Source organism: Lipotes vexillifer, unplaced genomic scaffold (assembly GCF_000442215.2).
Source record: "Lipotes vexillifer unplaced genomic scaffold, Lipotes_vexillifer_v1.1 scaffold696, whole genome shotgun sequence".
Taxonomy (NCBI): domain Eukaryota; kingdom Metazoa; phylum Chordata; class Mammalia; order Artiodactyla; family Lipotidae; genus Lipotes; species Lipotes vexillifer.
Genome location: NW_006792928.1, coordinates 453,898 through 468,839, shown reverse-complemented (window position 1 = coordinate 468,839; position 14,942 = coordinate 453,898).

The window sequence follows — 14,942 nt, the reverse complement described above, 5'->3', positions numbered from 1 at the left end:
TCCTGCTGCTCTGCCTCCCTCTCCAAGCCCTTCCCTCACTTCACTCAGGCTGCTTTCTGTGCCTAAGAGGCGTCCTATGTCCCATCACAAAGCTACCTCCCACTCACCCTCCAGATATCAACCAGCTCAAATATCACTTTCTTGGGGATGTCTGCCCTGGCGATAATCCCCCTCCTGATTTGGTTCAAGTCCCCATTCTAACCCACCATAGATTGAACTATATTGAATTGCTGGTATCATGTCATTTTGACCTACAAAACCATCACTGACATATGGTTCTTACAGCTCCCTGTGTGCCATAGCCCTCATCACAATTGTTATTACGTAATTACTTGAGTATTTGATTAATATCTGACTCCCCGATGGATTATAAACTCTGGGAAAGTAGACATCGCGTCTGTTGTGTCTATTGCTATTCAGCACATAATAAATACCACCTAGTAGATACTTACTGCATATTATTTACTCAACAGCACAGATATACTTTTTACATTTTCTACATTCATGATATGCACAGAACATGCAGTGTCTTGAAGAAGTGTTATTCATCCAAGTAGGTTTTTATTGCTTTATTTTTTTAAGGCTTTAGGCATGAGATGTCATTATCTAATATTTTGCAACGCTCTTCGTTGTACTTTGGCTCTAATGCTCTTTGTATGGTTATGATACTGCACTGTGTCTGTGAAATACATTCTGGGTGTACCATGAGCTACTGGGGCAAGCACGATCTTTTAAGTTTCCTTTTCTGCTAAGAGAAATCTCAAGTAAAGAGCCTCTCCTAAAGAATAGTGGAACTTTTCACAATCTCGTGCCAAGTAAACACTCTCAGATTACAAAGCAAAGGATCTTGCAAAATACTTGAAAAGATGCAGTCTATGAAGCAGAAGTGTGGTACAGATGTCATGGAAGATCTAGTGAAAAGTCAGAAATGATGGAATCTAGAAAAATGGTACAGATGAACCTATTTGCAAAGCAGAAATAGAGACACGGATGTAGAGAACAAACGTATGGATACCAAGGTGGGGAAGGGGAGGGCAGGATGAATTGGGAGATGGGGATTGACATATATACACTACTATGTATAAAACAGATAACTAATGAGAACCTGTTGTATAGCACAGGGAACTCTACTCAATGCTCTGTGGTGACCTAAATGGGAAGGAAATCCCCCAAAGAGGGAATATATGTATGCATATAGCCGATTCACGTCGCTGTGCAGTGGAAACTAGCACAATATCGTAAAGCAGCTATACCTCAATAAAAAAGAAAAAAAGAAAAAAAAAAGAAATGATGGTAGAACAAATTTAACTCTTTTCTAAGACAGCGAAGGCACTTCATGTGTAACAGCTGCTCATGAGGACGGCCGGAGCACTCAAAGCCCTGCTTTCCAGAGGAGGAAGCCCGGCAGGTCTTCGACCAGAGCAGAGGGGCTCTCATTAGCCCAATCAAGGACCCCATGAGCCCCCGCCCGTCCTCTCACACGGTGGGTGTGCAATTAACTCTGCCCACGCTGTTGGGACTTCAGTCCATTAGTCTGAGTGAATCCTGATTGTTTGTATTCCTCTCGGCCCCTCATAAACATATGCCTCGTTGTCTGACTCTTCACACTTTTTCCATATTGTAAAAATGACTTCTCAAAGTCTCATTACAAGCTGGCAAGCAATGCTTGGTTAAGAACAATGGAGATGATGTTGGGCAGAGCTCCCTGTGCTATATAGTAGGTCCTTGTTGGGTATCTATTTTAAATATAGCAGTGTGTACATGTCGATCCCAAACTCCCTAGCTATCCCGCCCACCACCATCCTTCCCTGTCCTCCATTGCCGACCCCGTAACCATAAGTTTGTTCTCTAAGTCTGTGAGTCTGTTTCTGTTTTGTAAATAAGTTCATTTACAACATATCTGTCAAAACTGTTTTGTAACGAAGTATCATTTCTTTTTAGCTTCTGCATGTAAGCAATATTGTACGATGTTTCTCTTTCTCTGCCTGACTTAACTTCACTCAATATTATGTTACAACCTAAATGGGAAAAGATTTTGAAAAAGAAGAGTTACACGTATATGTATAACTGAATCGCTCTGCTGTACACCTGAAACTAACACATTGTTAGTCAACTCCAATATAAAATTAAAAGTTTTTAAAAAAAAGAACAATGGAGATGATATTCAGGTCAACAACCAGCTTCTCAGGGCTCCCCTTCCTACATCTCTCAGATGGGAAGAACAGCATCTACCTTCCCCTCCTCCCTGCGTTGCTGTGGGCATCCTTTGAAATAACGGCTGTGTAAGTGAACCAAAATGCATCGATCAGCACACAAATACAAGGGCTTCTTGTAACTCATCCCCTGAAGAATTTCCTTCCACTCTGAAGAGATTTACTTACATATGGTTATAAAACTTAGGAAACTGGTGTAATTTCTCTAATGGGAGCTCTAGGCTCCAAGTCCGTAGGCCTGGAGTCTTTTCATAGATGGATAAATTTTATGATAAATAACTCAACTTCGTTGCTAACGTAGCTTTCCCACTAGCCAGATAGGCCTTTATTGGAACAGGATTAGCAAAGAGCATTTTAGCAAATGATAAAAAAAGATCTCCTTCTCTGTCTCTCTGTCTCTGTTCAGCTTTGTCTCTCTTTCCCCAAGCCCTTCAAATGAGTCCCAAATGTAGAATTCAGTTATAAAAAAAAAGATAAAAAATAAACTATAGCAGAACATAGATCAATGATTGCCAGGGACTGGAGTGAGGTGACCACAAAAGGGAATAAGGAAACTATAGAGAGTTATGGAACTTTTCTATATTTTTATTTTGAAAGTTACACAGCTGTACACGTTAATGTTGCTGAACTGCACACTAAAAATGGTGAATTTTACTGTAAATGTAAATTAAAAAAAAAAAAAAGATGGAACAAAAAGAAGCACCTATAGTCCCACCAGCCAATAGCACCTATAGTGCTACTATCACTTTGGCATACTTCTGACTAGTCTTTTTTGTTGGTGATGTTGTTTTATAATGCAGTAATGATCATACAATACACACGTATACATATATGTGTGCATAGATTGATTGATTGAAAAAATAAACTTTCAAACATAAAATAGTTAATTCATGCAATTTGTACAAAAGCCAAAAGCCCAAGAAAACATACTATGAAAAGTCTCCTCTCATCCTTTCCTTAAGTACCTGGTTCCTTTCCAGGTTTTTTCCTAAACTTTTTATTGTATAAAATAACATCACATAAAATTTACTATCTTACCTGTTTTCAGTACAGTTCAGTGGCATTAAATATATTCATAATGCTTTGAAGCATCCCCACCATCCATCTCCATTGTTCTTTCGTCTTATAAAACTCAAATTCTCTCCCCATTAACAAGAATTACCCGTTCCCCTTCTCCACCCCCAGCCCCTGGAAACCACCATTCTACTTTCTGTCTCTATGAGTTTTGACTACTCTGAGTATCTTATATAAGTGGAATCATACATTATTCGTCTTTTCGTGACTGGCTTATTTTATTTAGCATAATGTCCTCAAGGTTTCTCCATGTTGTAGGGTATATCAGGATTTCCTCCTTTTTAAAGGCTAAATAATATTCCATTGTGTGTGTGGAATATTATTTAGCCTTTAAAAGGGAGGGAAAAAAATATATATATACCAAATTGTGCTTATTCCTTTCCAGTTTTTATATCTTTCCCGAGATAATCTATGCATGTGCAAAAGATAAAAGATAAAATTAAAAAAGACACCAAGTTCATACTTCTACATCCTGCTTTTTTTCACTTAACAAAACATTTTGGAGATTGTTCCAAATCACACATACATAGTTTTTTTTTTATTATTTTTAATGCATGGTATTTCGATATTTTCATGTTTGGGTGTGCTGTATTTTATTGTATTGTTTTGGTAGCTATCTGAGTGGTTTCAGTCTTCTCCTAGTACAAACAATTTGCAATGACTATCCTTGTACTTGGAACCTTTTTTTTTTTTTTTAATGTGGGTTAGTATACCTATGGAACTTCTCAGAATTGGAATTGTGAGGTGTAAGTCTGCATTTAAAAATTTGATAGATAAGGCTAAATTGCCCTCTTTAGACTTACCAAGTTTTACTCTAACCAGTAATGTATGAGAATGCCTGTTCCTGCATTGTGTGTTACCCAAATTTTTTTTTTTTTTTTTTTTGCGGTATGCGGGCCTCTCACTGTTGTGGCCTCTCCCGTTGCGGACACAGGCTCCGGACGCACAGGCTCAGAGGCCATGGCTCACGGGAACAGCCGCTCCACGGCATGTGGGATCTTCCCGGACTGGGGCACGAACCCGTGTCCCCTGGGTCGGCAGGCAGACTCTCAACCACTGCTCCACCAGGGAAGCCCACCAAACTTTTAATATTTGACCAACTGATAAGTGAGAAGTGGCATCTCACAGACATTTCAATTTGTATTCCTCTTGCTGTGACTGATTTCAAGCTTCTTTTCACATGTTTAACAGTGAAATGTATCTTCTTTCCTTTGAACTGCCTCTTTTTTGTTTGTTTGTTTGTTTTAAATTTTTGGCTATGTTGGGTCTTCGTTGCTGCATGTGGGCTTTCTCTCGTTGCGGCGAGCAGGGGTTACTCTTCGTTGTGGTGTGCTGGCTTCTCGTTGCGGTGGCTTCTCTTGTTGCGGAGCATGGGCTCTAGGCGCACAGGGTTCAGTAGTTGCAGCACACAGACTCAGTAGTTGTGGCTCGCGGGCTCTAGAGTGCAGGCTCAGTAGTTGTGGCACGTGGGCTTAGTTGCTCCGCAGCATGTGGGACCTTCCCGGACCATGGCTCAAACCTGTGTCCCCTGCATTGGCAGGCAGATTCTTAACCACTGAGCCACCAGGGAAGTCCCTGAACTGCCTCTTGATAGCCTTGGTTCATTTTCTATTTGATAGATAGCCTCTTTCTTATTGATTAGAGGATGTTTTTGTATAGACTAGAAAAATTAGCCCTTTTCACCACAATAAGTTGCATGTATTTTGTAGTTGTCGTTTGTTTGCCACTTGCCTCTTGTCTTTATTTGGCTTTTTTTTGACTTGCATCTTTTATTTAGTATTTATGTGGTTGGATTTGTCATTCTTCACACATGGCCTGTTCCACTCCAATATTATTTAGAAAACAAAATACCTCTGAAATAATGAATTCTTGTACTTTTATGATTTCTTTTTTTATTCTGCTTTTTGACCCATCTGGATTTTGTTTGGTTACAAAAATGAGGTAGATTTTCAACATTTTTATTCCTCTAGATCATGAGTCAGCAAACTTTTCCATAAATGGCTAAATAGTAAACAACATGGTCTTGGATAGCTACTCAGCTCTGCCATTGTAGTGAAAAAGTAGCCACAGATAACTCGTAAACATATGGGCATAGCTGAATTCCAATAAAGCCTGTATATAACAAGAAGCTGGCAGGATTTGCCCAACAAGCTATAGGTTGCTTACCCCTGGTGTGGAAGGCTACATAATTACTTCAACAACATTTATTAAATGATTAATTTTTCCTCACTGATATGCCATGGCACGTTTATCATATACTTACATTCTTTTTCACAGGTAGGGCTTTTCCAAGACTCTCTGTTCGATTTCATTGTTCTGTCTTTCTACTCATAAGCTCATACCACACTGTTCTGGTCACTATATTTTATATATTTTTTTTTAACGTCAGTCAGATGAGGCCAGCTACTCCTCAAATCTCTTATTTTTCAGAACTTTATGCATTTGACAATTATTAAATGGACTCGAGCGTCAGAATACAGCTACGGGCCTATGAGTCATTTTAAAAAAACACAACTTCCAATGGAAAAAAAAAATGGAAAAGCTTATTTTAATTAGGTTAGTTCACAGTCATTTTCTCAGGTGAAGAGTAACAACTTCTGAGTAGGGAAGAGAAAGATTGAACTTAATTTCCTCTCCATTAAAATATCTCTATTCATTTCTTCACCTACTAATTAATGTAGGGGGTTAAGTGGATGAACTAGAAGATGCCACCCTATTCTAAAAGAGTTGTCAGTTTTGTCTTTCCTGATTTCTTCTTTCTCTCATTCTTCCTGGCTCAATAGATGGTAAATCAAGTTTTTTTTCCTTGTGTATTATAGGTTTCATTCACCCCCCCACTCCTACCTAGTCAAATAGTAATTTTAACTATAAAAATAACATGAGCTTACTTTATTTTTATATTGAAATATAGTTGATTTACAATGTTGTGTTAGCTCCAGGTGTACAGCACAGTGATTCATATATATATATATATATATTTTTTTTTTTTTTTTCAGAGGCTTTTCCCGTATAGGTTATTACAGAATACTGAGTAGAGTTCCCTGTGCCATGCAGTAGGTCCTTGTTGGTTATCTGTTTTATATATAGTAGTGTGTATATGTTAATCCCAAACTCCTGGTTTATCCCTCCCCACCCTGCTATCCCCTTTGGTAACCATAGGTTTGTTTTCTATGTCTGTGGGTTTATTTCTGTTTTGTAAATAAGTTCATTTGTATCTTTTTTTTTAGATTCCACATATAAGCAATATCACATGATATTTGTCTTTCATTGTCTGACTTACTTCACTTACTATGATAATCTCTAGGTCCATGCATGTTGCTGCAAATGGTATTATTTCATTTTTTTATGACTGAGTAATATTCCATTGTGTGTGTGTGTGTGTGTGTGTGTATATGTGTATGTGTGTATATGACATGAGCTTACTTTAGAAAATTCGGAAACTATAGAAAGATGGAAAGGTATAGAAAGGTATGATAGAGATCATTAAAATCACCCCTTAACATGGCCCTCAGAGATTCCTGTTAGGATTCTTATGTATCTCATTCTCTTTTGTATACACTTGTAACATGCATGTTTGTGAGATACATATGCAGACATGCAGACAATCCATAGTGAAATCTCCTGTGCTGCTTTTTCCATGTGTTACTCTATCATGTCATTGACTATTTTGAAAGACTGGCAGTGTTCCCAGGAAGAAATGGATCAAGGCTTTTGTCCTTAAAAAGGGAACTTCGAGTTTCCATGGACGTGAGGCTGTGCCCTCTTCACTGCTTATTTTTCAGGCTTTGGTTTTTCTTTCTGAGGAGCTGTGTTCTCTATTCCCCTTGCGGCGGGCTGCTTCCCCTCCTCAGTCATTGCCTGTGAGGTGAGGGGTCGGGGCAGAACCTGGATGAGAAAGAAAGCATCTCGCCAGCACTCAAGGTCTCCTGTTTTTGCCATGTTTGCCCCCTGGCATTTCTCTCAGCCTCTTCCTGTGCTTTTGCCAACCTTTATAAAGAACAATCCTACTTTAGAAAGTCACTGTGATACTGACTGCTGAGAATAAGTATTTAGAAGAGGGATGTTCTCTCCTGGAACCCGATCAAGTGGCTGGGTTGCTGAACTGCTATATTCTCTAGGTCTCCACTCTCTCTTGCACAACCAGGGGCCTTGAGGGTATCTTGAGAAAGTGCCCACATCTGTCCTTTTTGGAAGGAAGATGACGTGAGATCTGATTTATTTAAGCCACAGGTTGCCTGCCATATTTTCTTTCTCTCTTCCTTTCTTCCTTCCTTCCTTCCTTCCTTCCTTCCTTCCTTCCTTTTCTTTCTTTTTGCCACTCCATGCGACGTGCAGGATCTTAGTTCCCCAACCAGGGATCGAACCTGTGCCCCCTGCTTTGGGAACACGGAGTCTTAACCACTGGACTGCCAGGGAAGTCCCTGCCATATTTTCAAATTTCAGAGTAACTTTCTGTTTAACCAGTGCTGATACAGTAATGCTGGTAAAATCCATTCCCCCTAATTTCTTTATCAGATGAAATTTTAGATTCCCACCCAGAAGTGGTTTTCTGACATAAAAAAAGCTTATCTTTGTAACATATCAGAATGGAACTATGACGAAGTTTTACTTCTTTCAAAACTTACGGAAGAAGTAAAGATTACGAGGACTCACCTAAACAGAACTGAGGTGCTCTGACCCCAAAGCAGGGGACAAATGACAGGTGTAGGGGACAGACACCAAGAGTGATGATCAAGAGGCAAAACGGGGCTTCCCTGGTGGCGCAGTGGTTGAGAGTCCGCCTGCCGATGCAGGGGACGCGGGTTCGTGCCCCGGTCCGGGAAGATCCCACATGCCGCGGAGCGGCTGGGCCCGTGAGCCGTGGCCGCTGAGCCTGCGCGTCCGGAGCCTGTGCTCCGCGGCGGGAGAGGCCGCGGCGGGGAGAGGCCTGCGTACCGCAAAAAAAAAAAAAAAAAATTAACAAAAAGAGGCAAAATGAAGTGAAAGATGAGGGAGACTGAAAAGTTTTGGTTCCGAGGAAAGAAGGAAAAAAGGACATGGCTTGGCAAATGACAACAGATAAAAGCATCACCTTGCTCCGGTGAGTGGAAATATTTTTAGGAGTTTTTGTTGATGTTAGTATGATGTTGTTTTTTTTTCTTCTTCTTCTTTTTTTAAGTGAGCTTGAAAATCAAGGAGTGAGTAGGAGGGAAAACCAAAGACCTGGCAAAAATAGTTTTAGAACAAATTCGGAGAAGACTACACGTAGGTTTAAAACATGTATTCTGTGCAAATAATGGTACACATTTGAAAATGGCGAAAAAAATAAGTGGCACGTGATGTATCCAAGCCATGTTGGTAGCAAATGAAGTGTTACAAGAGCAAATGATACTCTGCAGAGCTGAGAGCGTGACACTCGACTTCAGTCATTTGAATGGCTCTTCTACAAAAAGGATTGAGAAAAGGAAGATCCAGGACCCATAGGTGTGCTACATATATTATGGTTCAATAGAAGCAAGTATCATCAGTGTGTTATTACACGCTTTCGTTACTGTTATTGTCTTAAATAATTAACACTGCCAACGATGAAAGGGGGTGCTTTGCGGACTAGTGAGATTGCTTGTGTTGGAATTGTTCCAGCAAAGTTTGGATGAACATCAGACAGAGATGCTATAAGGGGGCTTCCTGCGCTGGGACACATGACCTTCTCAAGGTTCCTCCCGATGCCAGCATTCTGTGATTAGGTGATCTTTGGATTGAGCTTTACACAATAAGGAATTCTTACCCTAGTAGGATGATTTTTTTAAAAGAAGGGCTCAATAAATCATATCACCAATTTTGATAGAGACTGATACTTGTGTATCCCATATGTATTCCCCACAGCTTTCTTGCAAACCAAACCTTGGTTTTATGGGGGCAACATCGTACTCGGGTTAAAAAACATGGCATATCTCAACTTCTGCTGCAGATCGGGACGGTCAAGGGACTAGGTTCCTAGCCAAAGACATATAAGTGAGAGGTGGGAGAAACTTCGGGGATTCCTGAAGAAGGAAGACTGGGTATATTGATGTGAAGATTAGCCCTCACCTTCCTCCCATTCTCCTTCTACTCACCTAGATCAGGATCCTAGGCCATGCTGGAACCATGAAGCAACATTAAAGATGCAGCTTTTAACTTGACTTCTTCAAGTTAAGAAGATTGAAGCAGCATCTTAGCAGGACTTGGTCTTAGAGTTCATTGTGGAGCCACCATACCAACCCCAGACTGCCTCCAGACTTCTCACTCTGGTAGAAAAATTAAAACCATGATTTGTTTAAGTCTCTGTTTTGAGTCTCTTTTACTTACCGCTGAACACAATATACCAATAAAGGAGAGATACTGTTTACCAAAAATATGATGCTCCTGACTGTACCTTTAACCTGGGTTCTGCTGCCTGCCTACTGTGTATGAAATATTCTCTGCCCTTCCTCCGCTGGCTCACCGATGGATTATGTACCATCACCATGTCAGTTTTCAAATTTTACGTAAATAGTTTGCTGCCCAAATCCAGCTATTTGGTATGTGTAACCTTTTCCAAAGTCCTATGTCAGGTCGTGTGTGGGGCTGGTAGAAGGAGAGTTGATGGAGAGTGTGGACAAAATAAACAGTCTAAAAAGTTTTCAAAACTTGAACGTAGGTAAAATAGAGCTCACAGTTCTCCGCCATCACCTGCATTTGAATTTGGGGAAAATGCAAATTCTTCCTACTTTCACTTCCTCCTAGGACAGGGGGCTGTGAGGATTGCCTGCCACCAGAACTGAAGCTTCAGTTGCTCAAATCCTGGTGACATTTCCATTGTTTCTACTGGGAAAGGTCAGGTGTCTGCAGGGACCATAAGCAGAGAGAAACCCATCCCCTGGAACTACAAGTATAAAGAGGAGAGGGGAAGCAAGTGACAGCAGGTCTCTGTGTTGGATCATTTTCAGGGGAAGCAGACCACTCCATCCTGAGGCTTTCATTTTGCAAAACGGAAGGTGAAGGACAAACATCTGAAGGAGAAATTAATCTCTGTGAGTAGGTGACAAGCCGTGATAAGCCCTCAGGGGTACATGTCAGGGTAGCACAGATGTTAGGGTGAGAACCCTGACTTGATTCAAGGGAAGTGGGGAGAAGGGCAAAGGAGGGGGAGACGGCAAAGAAAAACAGAACAAAAATCAGAATCATCTTTGCTAGGCAGCTGATCATTTGTGAAAGGCCATGTATTCACCAAAAGAACAAAAATATTAAAATATACCTATGTGACAAAGACGTGGTGAAACCGGAGTTTTCACCTCTTGATTTTGACACCATTAATTTGTTCATCCCATCTGAAGAGCAATTAGGCAGTATGATTTAAGAGCCATAAAACATGCATGTCCATCTATCTAGTGACCCAGCTCTTAGAAATGTATCTAAAGGAAATAACTCAAAAACTGTGTTTTTTTAAGTTGTATGCCCAAGGTATAATAGAGAGAAATGAGTGCCAAATGTCTGACATTGAGAGAACATTAAGTAATTCAATCTATGCTAATTTAATGGGATGCTATGCAACACAACAATTATAATATTTAAGATAGAAGAGCATGGAAAACGCTTATAAGATAAAGAATATATAACGAAATCAATTATATGACATCAAACATGTTCCTGCATGTGGAGAAAAACAAAAAACTCTCTAGGAGAAATATTTTTGATATTGTGAGATCATGGGCAGGCTTTTTCCTGCCCTTTTTTAAAGTTCTCTTACTGTTGCTAAAATAAGCATGCATTGTTTAAGTGAAATAAATCAAGAGCCTAAAAGGAAGTAGGTGGAAATCAACCAGTCTGAACCTCTCATTTTATAGATAACAAGTTGAATATAAACCTTTTGTGTGATAGAACAGGCTCACTTCATTGGAAACAGTAAGAAATAACTGTTTCCCAAGTGCCTGTTAGATGTACTGTCACTTTGCAGGGGCCAGTAGTAAAGAACATTAAAAAAAAAAAAAAAAAAGTCATGATAATGTGATCTGAGCTGTTGCTCTCAAATACCCCAGCTTACTTGCTTTCAACTTCCCACAACCCAATGTTATTCTATATTAACCGCGTTACATAATGACTAGAGCATCTGGTGGAGGGGAGACTTGATTGTTAGACGACCCAAGAGTTGCAGAAACACCGTTCTTCTCGAGAACCTGTCTGTGTCCCACTCACTATTTAGGTTTTAGGCAAGGAAAATGGCGACAGTTTAGTTCCCGCTGTTGCTTGGAGAAGGATCACATACGTGATCGTGGACTCTCTTCGAAAACAAAATAAAGCCGAAGAAAATGAGTGATGCCCCACCTCTGCTTCCCACTATCCTACCTAGAGGGCCTTCTTTACACTGGGCATGTTTCCTCTAATTTCACTGTCCTCATAAGAAAAATAACCTTACTGAGAGAATGGATAGAGTTCTTGGGGGATAGGAATGATGTGTATCGTATGGCTGAGGTTTTATTTTATCTTAGGCTGTAAGGCAAAGCTAGTAAGCCACGAAGCTGGGTCTCTGTAAGATCGGGAGAGTGGAAAACGGAGCATCTTCTGAAAGGAACAAGCACCCCTAGTCCCTCAGTGAGACTGAACCCAGGAGCTCAACAGCAGAACCCTGGGTGTGAGGCAGGGTTGGAATGAGTGGTTTGACTTAGGCGTAGGGATGCCACCAGAATTTCCAGACAGATATTCCCCTATGGTGAGAAGAAAATTCAAGAGAAAAGCTTGGAGTTAGGAGGAAGGCTGGAAGGAAGGACAGATGTCTCTGGGCCTGTGTCAGTTTTTCAATGATAGCATGCCAAAAATGTGTTCTTGCAAAACTTTAGTTAGTTCAATATTTGATAATAGCATTCTTTGTTACGCTTAGTTATTATTAAAGTTTCCTGGAAATTCAAGTCTGTTTCAGCTGTGATCAAGAGAGAAGGTTTTGCCCCTGTGTGGGCCAGAGTTCGGAAGGGAAAACCCTAGGATTGGGGGCAGTGGTGGTGGGTGTCCCCTGGGAAGGAAAGACCTCCAGGGTCAGGGGCAGGTGACTCCATCCACTGCCTCTGAACTTCTGGAAATTCTTCTAAAACTCCTCAGGCAGTTCTGCAATTGCACTTCATAAAAAAAAAAAAAAAAAAAAAAATACAAGTCCTGTACACATTTTGTTAGACTGATACTTTAAAATTTCATCTTTTCAACAATTGTAAATAGCATTGAATATTTAATTTTTTTGGTTTCATGATTATTGCTAATATATAGAAATTTAATTAATTTCAATATATTTATCTTATTGATACATCTTGTGACTTTGTTGAGCCCACTTAATAGTTCTAGAATTCTTTTTTTTTTTCTTTTTCTTCCTTTTTTTTTTTTTTGGCTGCCTGCACGGCTTGCAGGATCTTAGTTCCCCAACCAGGGATTGAACCTGGGCTCCGGCAGTGAAACCACTGCACTGCCAAGGAATTCTTTTCCTTCCCTTTTTAACAGACATGCTACCCTACTATGAACCTTATTCTTAGCTATATTTTCAAGAATAAGGTGCTCCTGCTTTCACATTTGCATCTTAAGAGTCAGCAAACTAACACAAAATACTGTTGTATGAGATAATCACAAGGGTTTGTTGAAATTATTTGTCATTTCTTTTCTAAAAGACACTTAAAGCCTTGTAAAAACAGAATAAAGCTATAAAATAAAACAGAAAATCAGAGGTAAAACTGATCTAAGCTGAAAGGTCAGTATAATTGTTGGTTTGGGCTTCATTTTTGCCTGCAAGCTTCCTAGTACTCAGAGCAAAAAGGAAAACAAACTGTATGTCCTAGCTCTTTTCATGGACGGCTCTGGCTGTTGTCTTTTGTCTGCTCTGCATTTTTTCTTATGCTCTTCTTCTGTTAACAGCTTCCTCTTTCCTTTTGGTGGTGACTACGGGGGTTCTTCTCCACCCTCTGTCTGGGGCTGTCAATCAGCATATGCCGCATCACCTACCCTTCTGCACGGTACCCCATCCTCTTGACACTGTGATTATCCAGAAGTGGGAATCAGGCCATCTCAGAGAGTTGGCATCAATGAGAATCTTCCCAGGGGTTGATACACAGACTTTGCTGGGGGGGGGGAAAGTTTAGATACTAAGATACTAAGGTGGAAAAATATGAATCAGGATAAGCTATTGGCCATCTTCCCTGCCCCAAGGAACAGGCCTGTCTCTAACAGAAAGAAATAAAATGAAGCAGAGAAGACGGGCCAATGGAAAGAGAGCCAGTCCTGTGTCCTGAGTCCTGGCTCCTGTCCTGAGCCCTGAAGCCTGGTGGCTGCAGCTCTTGGATTCTGTCCATGACCCAAGGGTCATTCCATCAATGAGAGCGAGCAAATTCCCTTCTTTGACGAGTAAGTCTGAGTAGGGCTCTGACACTTAAAATAGAAAAAAATCCTAATTAATACATCTTTCATTATTGGAAAGGAATTGGAATATCAGTTTAACAAGGAGCCCGTTTTATTTCCTAAAATTAATTTTGAAAGTGTTTTCTCATATGGGACTTAATAGCGCATATTGAGTGATATAATGGACAATGCCCTCAATCACACGTTTACAGTAAATGCAGAAGTGAATTTCATGTGATGATTTCTAGTGTAAACCTTGAACAAAAGCCAAGGGCATAACATTAAAGCAAAATTGAGTTAAAGCAGTTCTGTAAGGACTTGCCTAGTGTACACGGTGTGTTCAGTAGTCTAGTGGTCCAACTTCACCCAAGGATAGAGTTTCAGGAAATAGAGGGACACTTTCTAACTTTGACAGTCTTCCCCTGTGTCCTTTCTTTCTGCATTTATGCAAGCTTCTGATAAGCGATGCATAACAAATATACTGAGATTCTGCTTTCCAACGATGACCGACATTTTCTGTGGGTGAGAAATGGAGCTAAATGCTCTGGAGGCTGGGTGAAGTTAGAGGAATATAAATGGTTACAGTACTTTTATCTAAATAGAAGACCATTTTGCCTCTGCACAGATGTGACCCACGTGGCCCTTGGGGATGTCTATAAGATTATCCAGATTTTTTCCTTCAGGAATAAGCTTTGGGTTTGCAACACTAAAGCAAGTCATCAACTCATCAGTTAGATCTACAGTCATAGAGCAAAACGGTTTTGACCTGGAATTGTTTTTCCATAGTAGGAATTTGTAGTTACCCACTGTGATATAGAAAAGCCACAGAGGGACTTGGCTTCTTAGTATAGTCTTCAGAGTGAAATCTTTTTTAAAATGTTTATTTCTCTTCTTCCCTCCTCCCCAATTCCACCTAGTGTCTGAACCAATGGATTTATCAAAGTGATGTAATCAGAGAGAAATGCATTTTAGTTAATCGTGGCTAATATCAAGCCATTCTTTCTGAAAGAAATCAGTACTAATCCTCTCTTGAAGTTACCTCCAGTTGTGTCTGATTTTGATCACCATTGCTCTTCTAGTGCCTGGCATGATACCTAGAACAAGCATTAAATATTTGCTGAACTAATAACTTAATCATTCAAGTGATAGAATCAGATTCATGTTCTAAAACAAGTAGATTCTGGAAACTGTATTGGACAACAACACAACTGGTGGGTCTCATACCAATCCAGATGAGGGTCCCTTGTGGCTTGAATGAAGGCCGCAACAATGAAAACTCAAAGAATTGTG